The sequence below is a fragment of the Nyctereutes procyonoides genome, unplaced genomic scaffold, assembly GCF_905146905.1.
Source record: "Nyctereutes procyonoides isolate TBG_1078 unplaced genomic scaffold, NYPRO_anot_genome, whole genome shotgun sequence".
Lineage (NCBI taxonomy): Eukaryota > Metazoa > Chordata > Mammalia > Carnivora > Canidae > Nyctereutes > Nyctereutes procyonoides.
The window spans coordinates 24,634,257-24,647,673 of NW_026575082.1; the positions used below are offsets into that span (position 1 = coordinate 24,634,257).

The following is a 13,417-nucleotide window of genomic DNA, read 5'->3' on the forward strand; positions in this document are numbered from 1 at the left end:
AGCCTGGAAGCCGCAGCTGGGGCACCGGAAGGCTTGGCTCTGGGCTCACGCGTCTCCTGGAGCCCGAAGGCGGACCTTGTGGCGGACGGTGAGCAGAGCGACCAGAGTGACGGGTCGGGGATACAGAGGCAGTTCCCGGGGGCCGGGCTGGAGGGTGGCCGCGGGGCCTGTGGGGTCTGTGTCTGTGGATGGCCGCGGGCCTGTGGGGTCTGTCTCCGTGGGATGGCCGCGGGGCCTGTGGGGTCTGTCTCCGTGGGATGGCCGCGGGCCTGTGGGGTCTGTGTCCGTGGGATGGCCACGGGGCCTGTGGGGTCTGTGTCCATGGGATGGCCGCGGGGCCTGTGGGGTCTGTCTCCGTGGGATGGCCGCGGGGCCTGTGGGGTCTGTCTCCGTGGGATGGCCGCGGGGCCTGTGGGGTCTGTCTCCGTGGGATGGCCGCGGGGCCTGTGGGGTCTGTGTCCGTGGGATGGCCGCGGGGCCTGTGGGGTCTGTCTCCGTGGGATGGCCGCGGGGCCTGTGGGGTCTGTCTCCGTGGGATGGCCGCGGGGCCTGTGGGGTCTGTGTCCGTGGGATGGCCGCGGGGCCTGTGGGGTCTGTCTCCGTGGGATGGCCGCGGGGCCTGTGGGGTCTGTCTCCGTGGGATGGCCGCGGGGCCTGTGGGGTCTGTGTCCGTGGGATGGCCGCGGGGCCTGTGGGGTCTGTGTCCGTGGGATGGCCGCGGGGCCTGTGGGGTCTGTCTCCGTGGGATGGCCGCGGGGCCTGTGGGGTCTGTCTCCGTGGGATGGCCGCGGGGCCTGTGGGGTCTGTGTCCATGGGATGGCCGCGGGGCCTGTGGGGTCTGTGTCCGTGGGATGGCCGCGGGGCCTGTGGGGTCTGTCTCCGTGGGATGGCCGCGGGGCCTGTGGGGTCTGTCTCCGTGGGATGGCCGCGGGGCCTGTGGGGTCTGTGTCCGTGGGATGGCCGCGGGGCCTGTGGGGTCTGTCTCCGTGGGATGGCCGCGGGGCCTGTGGGGTCTGTGTCCGTGGGATGGCCGCGGGGCCTGTGGGGTCTGTGTCCGTGGGATGGCCGCGGGGCCTGTGGGGTCTGTCCGTGACCGGGTGTGGGTCTGGTCCGAGGCGAGGGCCTATGGGTCTGTCTCTGTGGGATGGCCACGGGGGCCTGTGGGGTCTGTCTCCATGGGATGGCCGCGGGGGCCTGTGGGGTCTGTCTCTATGGGATGGCCACGGGGGCCTGTGGGGTCTGTCTCCATGGGAACTGGTCTGGAGCTCAGTCACCTTCCTCCCAGCGGCGGGGCGGCTTGTAAACCCCACATCCCGCTGGGAAGCAGCAGCCGGGCTTGCACACGATGGTTCTTCATAAACGTCAGGAGCACAGAGGCTTCCCTCTTCTCCGGTCAACGTCTCCTCTGTAGTATTTTCCTACATCTGGGGTTTCCGTGAGCCCAGTAGCCATTCAAGTGGGCTGCTCCCTAACAGCTTGGAGCTAGGCAGCCAGGTTCATGTTCCCGCTTTTCCTGTCCTACCTCTGTTTCCGAGGGTTGGGTAGGAGCCTGGCTCCGGGGCCTTCCCTTCTTTCCCGGTGTCACCCCGTCTGCCCCGAACTGGTTGCGACGTCATTCATAGGACCCCAAGGACCGTGGAATGCCCCCTCCTCAGTGGGCTGCGCAGCAAAGCTGAGCAGATTCCTCTGTGGGTTTAGTGTCCCGGCCTCGGAGAAGAGCACAGGGAAGAACTTTGAGGCCTCTAGAGGGTAAAGGCTATTTGGAAGTGCAGTCCCTGAGTCCTCGTGCAATGCCCAAAGTGGTTAACGTCCTGGCCTCATCCATGACGACAGGTGGAGCCCTAGGTCTGCCGACAGACAATGAGGGCCCGACCTGGCTTAACACACAGGGCACCTGCGTCAAGGAATCAGCCCGGCCTTCCCGCCTTAGGGGCAACACTGGCAGGTAACTTATTAGGGGGCCTGTTACGCAAAGAACGACACCAAACTTGTAAATAGGAAGACAGCTGACAGCCTGTTCTCTTTTTTAAAAAAAGATGAAAGTTGCTGGAGGGTAGTGCATGGGGGGAAAGGGTAATTGGGTGATGGGCATTAAAGAGGGCACTTAATATAATGAGTACTAAGTATTATATGCAACGGATGAATATATAAATTCTACCCCTTAAACTAAGATATGTTAAGAAAATGGACTTTATAAAATAATTTTTAAAAAGCAAGTATACATAGGGGGAATATTAGAAAGTGACCATACCTGCCCAATGAAAGGCTCAGAAAAGACCTGAGAAACCCTTAAATTTACACCTCAGGTTGATCCTTGCCACAAAGAAAACCTTCAAGAACCAAAAATAAAGAAAAACAGCAATAAAACTCAGCAAATCCTGGGGGGAAGGGGAGAATCTGATCTCCAGAATACCACATTGTTAGAGTCAGTGTTCCGTGTTGAATAACAACCAAAAAAAAAAAAAATCAAAAGGTGCACAAAGAAACAGGAAACTATGGCCCATTCAGAGGAAAGAAAATAAATAAACAGATAAAATAAATCAAACTATGGCAGGACACCTGGGTGTCTCAGTTGGTGAAGCTTCCAACTCTTGATCTCAGCTCAGGTCTTGATCTCCAGGTCGTAAGTTGAAGCTCTGCATTGCACTCTATGCTGGCCTCAGGCCTACTTAAAAACAAACAAACAAACAACAACAAAACCAGTGTTGTGTATACTAGACCTGGTGGAAGGTATACCAGACAACGCTATCTAAAAGATGCTCAAAGAATTAAAGGAAGATATGGGTACAGTCTAGAAAATGTGTGAACAAAATATTGATGAAGAGACCGAAAACCTAAAAAGAAACTGAAAATAAATTCTGGAGCTGCAAATTCAATGACTGAAATGAAAAATTGTCTAGAGAGAGTTCTAGACAGATTTCAGCAGGCAAAAGAAAGAATCTGAACTTGAATATAGGACAATGGAGATTACTAAATTTGAGGACCTGAAAGAAAAAAAGATCAAAGAAGTGTGAATAGAACCTGAGAGACTCATTGGACATCGCCCAATGGACCAACATACATGTTGTGGGAGTCCCAGGCAGAGGAGAGAGAAACGAGTAGAGAGGATATTTAAAGAAATAATGGCTGAAAGCTTCCCAAATGTAATGTAAGACATGTTTATAAACATCTAAGAAACTCTGTGAACTTTGAGTTGGATGAACTCATAAAGATTGACACTGAGAATCAATATAATAAATCTTTCAAAAGACAATAAGAGAATCTTGAAAGCAGCAAGAAAGTAGAGAATTAATATAAACGAATGTTCTTAATAAGATTTTTGGCAGATTTCTCATCAGAAACTTAGGAAGCTAGAAAGCAGTGGGCTGATATATTCAAGTTGCTAAAAGAAAAAAAAACTGTCAATTAAGAGTCCTATATCTGGCAAAACTGTCCTTCAAATGTAAGGGAGAAATTAAGACATTCCCAGATAAACAGGAGTTGAGGATGTATATGACCACTAATCTTGCCCTACAAGAAATGTTTGAGTGTGTCCTGCAAGATAGAATGAAGACTGTAACCTTAAAGCCATATGAAAACATAAAGATCTCAATAATGGTAAATACATGAGTAATTGTGAAAGCTAGTATTATTGTAACAATGGCTTGTAATTCTACTTTTCTTTTGAATATGATTTTTAAAAAATAATACATTAAAAAAAACCCTAAAAATGTGCAAGCTACTATTATTGTAACTTTGGTTTGTAACTCCAAATTTTGTTTGTAGACAATTTAAAACACTAATGCATTTAAAGAATTATTAGCTTATATTTGGGGGCATACAATGTATAAAGATGTTATTTAGTGACATCAATTATCAAAAGGGTGGGGCACCTGGGAAGCTCCGTGGTTGAGCATCTATCTGCCTTTGGCTCAGGGAGTGATCCCAGGGTCCTGGAACTAAGTCCCACATTGGGCTCCCGCATGGAGCCTGCTTCTCCCTCTGCTTATGTATCTGCCTCTCTCTCTTTGTCTCTCATGAATAAATAAATCTTTCTTAAAAAAAAATGGGTGAAGACAGAGCTGTAGAGGAGCAGAGTTTTTATATGTAATTACTGAAGTTAAGCTGTTATAAATTCAAATCAGAGTGTTATAACTTTAGGATGCTAAATGTAATCCCCATGGTAACCATAGAGAAAAATAGCTACAGAATATATACAAAAGGAAATGAAAGAAGAATTTAAACACTTCACTACAAAAAAAATCAAAGATGAAAGAATAGTAATAATATAAGGCAAATGGCAAATTGTTTTATCAAATAGAAAAATGACAGCTGTAAGTTCCTCCTTATCAGTAATTACTTGAAATGTAAAGATATTAAACTCTCCAGTCAAAAGACAGAGGTAGGCAGGATGTATAAAAACCATGTGATCCAACTCTATTCTGTGTACAATAGACTCACTTTGTCTTGTGTGTATGGGGTTCTGAAACTGTGTTTCATTTACTGTCATTTTACGATGTACCATGAACATCTCCTCCATGCATGCAGTAGGAGTCCCCTATTGACAGACCAGACACTCTGGTTGGATCAAAAGGCTGCTGGCAACAAGAGCGACACCTACAGCAAAGTGTCAGCTTAACGTTAAAGCTCTTAGCCTGGAAAATGCCTGCCAGGGCAGCATGGTCACCAATATCCTCATCAGGGAAATTGGAATCAAAGGCCAAAGGCATTAAAGATATGGGATATTATTTAGGCTCCTTTGGCCCTGACCTCTGCCCCTCAGTCTTCTGACGCCCTTGGGGTGAATGGATCTTGTACATCTCTTTGTGTCCAATGGAAAAAACCCATTTTCTGTTTTTTCCTTAGCTCTTGCTGGGTCCTTGACATATCTCCACATTCTCTCATCATCTACTTACTTTTCCTGTAAGTCTTCCTGATGGTCCTTGGGGGAATCACCTATCCTCCCATTTCTCCTTTTGCTGTTCTGGGCACATAATCTTCAGATTAGTGCTTTTTGGCAGCTCAAGGCTCCTTCATAGCCTCTGCCAGGGATTTTGGCTTCCTCTCACTATGTGGTTTTTCTCTCATTGCCAGACTTACCCTGCTTTTCTTGCTTCCTCTCACCTTCTGGTTTGTCACCATCTGGCTCTCTCTCATTCTGGAGCTCTCCCTCATGCTCTGGCTTCCCTTCCACTTCCAGCTTTTCTTCTTTACCCGATTTTCCTTCATCTTCAGGTTCTGCTTCATCTTCTGGCTTTCCATCGATTTCTACTATTCCTTTATTTTCACTGTAGAGTTTTTCCATGTTGATATTTCGCCTTCTTTTCTTGTTCTGCATGGATTCTGGACAGGTTCTTTCTCCTCTTCTAGCCTTGCCGAATGCTGGGGACAGACACAAAAACCTGCAGGCACAGGGCAGGCCTCTGCCTCTTCAGGCTCACTGAAGCCCCCTCACCCACCACTAGGGCAGTGGCAGGAGCTGGTTCCATGCAGGCAACAGGAGTGGACAGTGCAGAGGGAGGACAATAGGGCCAGTGAGCAGACTACAATGGATTCACTTTAGATTCAAAGACACAGATAGATTAATAGTGAAAAGATAAAAAAAAAAGTTTGCATGTAAATAGCAACCAAAAGAGAACAGGGAGGCTGTACTCATATCAGGCAAAATAGATATTAAATCAAAATTTTACAAGAGATAAAAAAAACATATTAGTAAAATATTTAATAGAACAAGAAAATAAAACAATTTAAACAGTTATGTACCTAATATGAGGCCATCAAAATATGTGAATCAAAAATAGAGTAGAATTGTCAGATACACAGTTTTAAAACAATAGTTGGAGACTTCAATATCTTATTCTCAATAATGAATAGAAAACCAGACAGAAGATAGGTGAGGAAATAGAGGGCTTAATACATTAAACCAACCAGATCAAACACATATACATGTACATTCTTTCTCAAGCTCACATGAGACATTCCAGGGCAGATCATATATTAGGCCACAAATTAAGTTTCAGTAGATTAAAATATATAGGGATCTGACAAAGTGTCTTTTCTAAACACAATGGGATGAGGTCAAATATCAGTAACGGGCACCTGGGTGGCTCAGTCAGTTAACTGTCCAACTCTTGATTTCAGCTCAGGTCATGATATTATGGGTCATGGGATCAAGCCCTATGTCAGGCTCTGTGATCAATGGAGAGTCTGTTTGACATTTTCTCTCCCTCTGCCCATCCGCCTGTTCACAGGTGTTCTGTCTCATAAATAAATAAATAAATAAATAAATAAATCTTTTTTAAAAAATCAGTAACAGACATAAAACTTGAAGATTCAGACACTTAGGAAATTAAACTATACACAATTAAACAACCAGTGGATCAAAGAATAAATCATGAGAGAAACTGTAAAATACTTAGAGATGAATAAAAATGAAAACACAGTATACCAAGACTTTCAGGACTCAGCAAAACTAGTGCTAAGTGGGAAATTTATAGGTATAAGCTCTTATGTTAAATGCAGGGATGCCTGAGTGGCTTAATCAGCTAGACCTCCAACTCTTGATTTTAGCTCAGGCCTTGATCTCAGGGTCATGGTATCAAGCCCAGTATGGGGCTCGTGCTTGGAAGGGCATCTGCCTGAGATTATCTCCCTCTCCCTCTTCCCCTCCACCCTGCTCATGCACATAGTCTCTCTCTATTTCTCTTTCTCAAATAAATAAATACATCTTTAAAATAAATTTTAAAATAAAGAAAAACAGGAAAGATCTAAGGGCACCTGGGTGGCTCAGTCAGTTGAGCATCTGACTCTTTTACCTTGGGTCATGATCTTGGGGTTGTGAGATCGAGCCCCTTGGAGTCTGCTTGGGATTCTCTCCCTCTCCCTCCCCACACCTCACTTCTCCCCCTGTTCAGGCATGCATTGCTTTCTCTCAAATAAATAAATAAAACCTTTAAAATCAGGAAAATCTCAAATCAACAACCGAACTTTACAACTTACAGAACTAGAAAGAGAAGAACATCTAAACCCAAAGATAGCAGAAGGAAGAAAATAATAAAAATTAGAGCAGAGATAGAAAAACAATTAAGAAAATTGATGAAACTAAGAGTTCTTTGAAATTGACAAACCTTTTGCTAGGTGGACTATGAAAAATAGAATACTCTAATAACTAAAATTAGAAAAGAAAATGGAGAATGAGGCTGCATGGCTCAGCTGTTAAGTGTCTGCTCTTGGCTAAGGACATGATCCCAGGGTCCTGGGATTAAGCCTTGCATCAGGCTCCCTGCTCAAGAGTCTGGAGACTCTGCTTCTCCCTCCCCCTCTCCCTCTGCCCCTACTCTCCACTCATGTTCTCTCTCTCAAGTAAGTAAATAAAATCTTTAAAAAATAAAAAAAAAGAAAATGGGAATATTATTGATTCAACAGAAATAAGAAAGTTTATAGGAGAATGCTATGAACAACTCTATTGCAACAAATGGGATAACCTAGGTGAAATGGAGAAATTTCCAGAGATACAAACCTACCAAGGCAAAATCACAAAGAAATAGAAAACTTGAATAGATTTATAATTAGTAAGAAGGTTGAATCAGTAATAAAAATCTCCTCACAAAGTAATGTCCTGTACACTATGGTTTCATTGATGAATTCTCCCAAACATTTAAAGGAAAATTAACAACAATATTTCTCAAACTTTTCAAAAAATGAAAATGGAAGGAATATTTCCTAACACATTCTAAAAAGTCAGCATTAACTTCATAATGAAGCCAAAGACACTACAAGAAGTGAAACTACAGACCAATATCCCTTATGAACACTGATGCAAAAATTCTTAAGAAAATGCTAGCTATCAAATTCAACAACATATTAAAAGGATTATATGCCATGACCATGTAGGATTTTTTTTAACTGGGATGAAAGTGTAGTTCAACAATTAAAACCCAATTAATGTAATATATCACATTAATTAAGAATGAAGAATAAAATAATTTTCTCAATTGATGCAATAAAAGCATTTGATAAAATTCAATACCCTTTTATGATAAAAACACTGAAAAAAACTTGGAATAGAGGGAAACTACCTCAACATCATAAAGGCCAGATACAGAAGCCCACAGTGAACATCACATTCAATGGTGAAAGACTGAAAGCTTTTATGTAAGATCAGGAACAAAGCAAGGTTGTCCACTCTTGCCACTTCTATTCAACGTAGTACTGAAAGTACTAGCCTGAGCAATTAGGCAAGAAAAAAAATCCAGAGTATTCGCATCAAAAAAGAAGAGATAAAGTTATGTGTTTGCAGATGACATGATCTTATATGTAAAAAAAAAAAAAAAACCTAAAGATTCCATGAAGAAAAAAGTTTTAGAACTCATAAATGAATTCAGCAAAGTTGCAGGATACAAAGCCAACACACAGCTGGTTTACAAAATATTGAGAGTAACTGATCCTTATGCTTTATTTATTTGGGGCAGTTTGCTCTAATGGCAGAAGCATAGCATTCGGTTAAGAGCAACAGCTTGGGAGGACTTGAGCCTGGTTCAAATCCCAGCTCTAGCATTGATAAGCTCTGTGATTTTGGATAAATTATTTACCCTCCGTGAGAGTCCAAGATGGCAGAGGAGTGGAGACCTTAGTTTCATCTGGTCCCAGGTATTTAGCTAGGTAGCTATTAAATCATTCTGAACACCTGCAAACTCAACTGGAGATCTAATAAAAGATCTAATAAAAGTTGCAACTCTATAAATAGAAAACTGACCACTCTCTGCAAGGGAGAAAGTGTGGAGAAGTGAACCTGGGAGGGTATAATGGAAAATAAACTGTGGGGGAGGGAGCCTCCATAACCTGGATGCAGGAAAGTGATACAGCAGTGGAGCAGACAATCAGAACTTTTAGAAGTCTGCTCTAGCCCAAGCTCCAAAGAAGGGCCTGAAAAGTGCTCAGGTGGCGAAGCAGGGACAGATTCCTAGGTGGAACTGTGGTCTCAGGATCCTCGGGGTCACCAGAATACCAGGAGTGCCTGAGTGCAGCAGAGTTCCTGGGCACTGGAGCAGGAAAACTGGCTGCAATCAGTGAGCCCAGGAATGGTCTCTCCTCTCAGGGTTGCCATGAACCTAAATTGTGGCACAGTCCGTACCACTGCTCTCTGAGCAGGGGACCTGCAAGCAGCAGAACCAGCAAGATCCCCCTTCTTCCCCTACAGAAGTCTACAGGGTTTGGAGGCTCCAAACAGGGTGGAGCGCCTGAGATAGGAACAGTCCGTCACAGGCTGCGTGAGCACAGAGTGCCACGGGAGACCAGGGAGACGGAGGGATGAACTGCTTTTCCCTGAGGGTGCACCGAGGAGAGGGACCCCGAGCTTTCGGCTCCAGGGCTGGAGATTGGGAGGCCTCCGTTTTCATTCTCATCCTCTAAAGCAGCATGGAAAAGCTTCAGGAAACAAAAGCCATGTAGAGCAGTCTGGAACAGATTACATAGGCTGGCCCCTGGCAAGGGCGGTGCAATTCTGCTCGGGGCAAAGACACTTGAGAATCCACAGGACAGGCCCCTCCTGAGAAGATCAGCAATAACATCCAGCCAGGATCAAGTTTCCCGATCAATGAGAACTGCACTAGGGGAATATAGCATATAGAATTTATGTTATTTTCTCCTACTATTCTTTAGTCTTAATTTTAATTTTTTCTCTTTCCTTTTTCAACCAATTTCTTATTTTATCAATTCTTTTTTAAAAATCTGTTTTAATTTTCATTTTTATGGTTTCATGCTATCCATTCATTTTATTTAATTTTATTTGTAAAATTTATATATATTTATGTTTTTCTTTCTTTAAATTTTTGCAGTTTCTTCTAACAGACCAAAATACACCCAGAATCTAATGGATGGCTCTGTTCTCTTCACCTGTCAGATCATGTTTGCATTTTTTCTTCTTTTTTCTGTTTTGTTAAAGTCTGTTTTATTTTCCATCTTTATAGCTCTATTCTATGCTGTCAATGTATTTAATTTTATTTTTGTATACGTATTTTTTTCTTTCTTTACAATTTTGGGATGTAGTTTCTTCTAACAAACCAACCAAAATACACTCAGAGATACTAAGCTCTGTTCTTTTTAATTTTTTTAAGATTTTATTTATTTATTCATGAGAGACACACACACACAGAGAGAGGCAGAGACACAGGCAGAGGGAGAAGCAGGCTCCATGCAGGGAGCCTCATGTGGGACTTGATCCTAGGACTCCAGGATCACGCGCTGGGCCAAAGGTGGCGCTGAACCACCGTGCCACCAGGGCTGCCCCTGAGCTCTGTTCTGTTCACCTATGTTCCTTCTCTCTTTTTTTTTTGTCTTTTAATTTTCATTTTTGAAGTTACATTCTATTCTTTCATTGTATTTAATATAATATATATATAATATATATATATTTTTCTTTCATTACAATTTTGGGACCTAGTTTTCTAACAAACAGACCAAAATACACACAGGATACAGTGTATTACTCATTCTGTTCATCTGGCTAATTATATTCTCTTCTGATTTGTCTGGTATATATTTCTTTGGCGTCATTGAGGTCATTTTAGTATTTTGTTCCCTCGTTCATCAATTCTTCTCTGGACAGAATGAAAAGACAGAAAAACTCACCTCAAAAGAGGGAACAAGAAGCAGTACTGACTGCTAGGGACCTAACTAGTATTGACATAAGTAAGATATCAGAACTAGAGTTCAGACTAATGAGTATGAAAATCCTAGTTGGACTTGAAAGAAAAGCATATAAAACAGTAGGGAATCCTTGTCTGGAGAAATAAAAGAACTAAAATCTAACCAAGTGGAAATCAAAAAGACTATTAATGAGATGCAGTAAAAAATGGAGGCTCTAAATGATAGGATAAATGAGGCAGAAGAGAGAATTGGTGATAGAGAAAACAAAAGGATGGAGAATAAAGATGCTGAGAAAAAGATAACTACTGGGTCACAAGGGGGAGAATCTGAGAAATAAGTGATACCATAAAATGAAGCAATATTAGAATAATTGGGATCCCAGAAGAGGAGGAAGGGGGGCAGAAGGTATATTGGAGCAAATCATAGCAGAGAACTCCCTTAATCTGGGTAAGGAAACAGGCATCCAGGTCGAAGAGGCATGGAGAACCCCTCTCAAAATCAATAAAAAGAAGCCAACACCTTGACATAATAGTGAAATTTGCAAATCTCAGATACAAAGAGAAAATACTGAAAGTAATTCAGGACAAGATATCTGTAACCTATGGGAGTAGAAACATTAGACTGGCAACAGACCTATTTACAGAGACTTGGCAGGCCAGAAGTACTGGCATGATATATTTAGGGTGCTGAATGAGAAAAAATATTCAGCCAACAACACTTTATCCAACTAGGATGTCATTCAAAATAGGAGATATAAAAACTTGTAGAACAAGAATTTGTGATCACCAAATCAGCTCTACCAGAAATATTAAAGGGGATCCTTCAAGTGAAGAGAGAGCCCCAAAGTAACATAAGCCAGAAAGAAACAGAGACAATATACAGAAACAGTGACTTTATAGCTAATTCAATGGCACAAAGTTCATAACTTTCAATAATTACTCTGAATGTAAATGGGCTAAATGCCCCAATCAAAAAAAACAGAGTATCAGACTGGATAAAAAGGCAAGACCCACCAATATGCTATCTGCAAGAGACTCATTTTAGACCCTAAAACCTACAGATTGAAAGTGAGGGGGTGGAAAACCATTTATCATGTTAGTGGACATAAAAAAAAAGTTGGAGGGGGAATCCCTGGGTGGCTCAGCGGTTTAGCGCCTGCCTTTGGCCCAGGGCACGATCCTGGAGTCCCGGGATCAAGTCCCACATCAGGCTCCTGGCATGGAGCCTGCTTCTCCCTCCTCCTGTGTCTCTGCCTCTCTCTCTCTCTCTCTCTCTCTCTCTCTCTCTCTGTCTATCATAAATAAATAAATCTTAAAAAATGTTGGAGTAGCCATCCTTCTATCAGAAAAAATAGATTTTACTTTATTTTTTAAAAGATTTTATTTTATTTATTCATGAGCGGCACAAAGAGAGAGAGGGAGGCAGAGACACAGGCAGAGGGAGAAGCAGGATCCACCCAGAGACCCCGACGTGGGACGCAATCCCAGGTCTCCAGGATCACGCCCTGGGCTGAAGGCAGCACTAAACTGCTGGGCCACCAGGGCTCCCCACAAAATAGATTTTAAACCAAAGACTATAATAAAAGATGAGGAAGGACACTATATCACAATTAAAGGGTTCATCCAACAAGAAGATCTAACAATTGTAAATATTTATGCCACTAACTTGGGAGCAGCCAGATATAGAAACCAAATAATCACAAAATTAAAGAAAATCACTGATAATACAATAATAGTAGAGGGATTTAACACACACAGCAATGGAGATATACTCTGAGCAGAAGATTAACAGGGAAAAAAGGGCTTTGAATGACAAACTGGACCAGATGGACTTCACAGATGTATTCAGAGCATTCCATCCTAAGGCAACAGAATACATTCTTCTCGAGGACATGTGGATCATTCTCCAGAATAGATCATCACATACTGGGTCACAAAGCAGGTCTCAACTATTACTAAAGATTGGGATCAATCCCTGCATATTTTCAGATGACAATGCTTTTAAACTGGGACTCAATCACAAGAGGAAATTTGGAAAGAACTCAAATACATGGAGGTTAAAGAGCATCCTACTAAAGAACGGATGGGTCAACCAGGAAATAAAATTAAAAACTTAAAAATTCCAGAAAAAAAAAAGAAAAATGACAACACAGCTGTTCGAAACCTTTGGGATGGAACAAAGGCAGTCCTAAGAAGGAAGTATATAGCAATATAGGCTTTTCTCAAGAAATAATAAAAGTCTCAAATACACAACCTAACCTTAAACCTAAATAAGCCAGAGAAAGACCAGCAAGTAAAGCCTAAACCCAGCAAGAGAAGATAAATAATAAAGATTAGAGCAGAAATTAATGAAATAGAAACCAAAAGGACAGTAGAAGAGATTTAAAAAATTGGAGCTGGTTCTTTGAGAGAACTAGTAAGATCAATTAACCCCTGGCCAGATTTATCCAGAAGAAAAGAGAAAGGACCCAAATAAAATCATGAATGAAAGAGGAGAAATCACAACCCCTACCAAAAAAATAAACAATTCTAAGAACATATTTGAGCAACTGGTTGCCAACAAAGTAGGCAATCTGGAAGAAATGGATGCATTCCTAGAAACATATAAACTATCAAAACTGAAACAGGAAGAAATAGAACACCTGAACAGACCTATAACCAGCAAGGAAATTGAACCAATAATTGAAAATCTCCCAACAAATAATAGTCCAGGACCAGATGGCTTTCTACCAAATATGTAAAGAGGAATCAATACCTATTCTTCTGAAGCTGTTTCAAAAAATATACATGGA

General features: G+C 42.4%; 1 pseudogene; it reads right to left on the reverse strand.

The window, feature by feature from the left end:
• Positions 1 to 4,708: 4,708 nt before the first annotated feature.
• LOC129514418 (transcription elongation factor A protein-like 3) lies at positions 4,709 to 5,284 on the reverse strand (annotated as a pseudogene).
• Between the last annotated feature and the right edge of the window lie 8,133 nt (positions 5,285 to 13,417).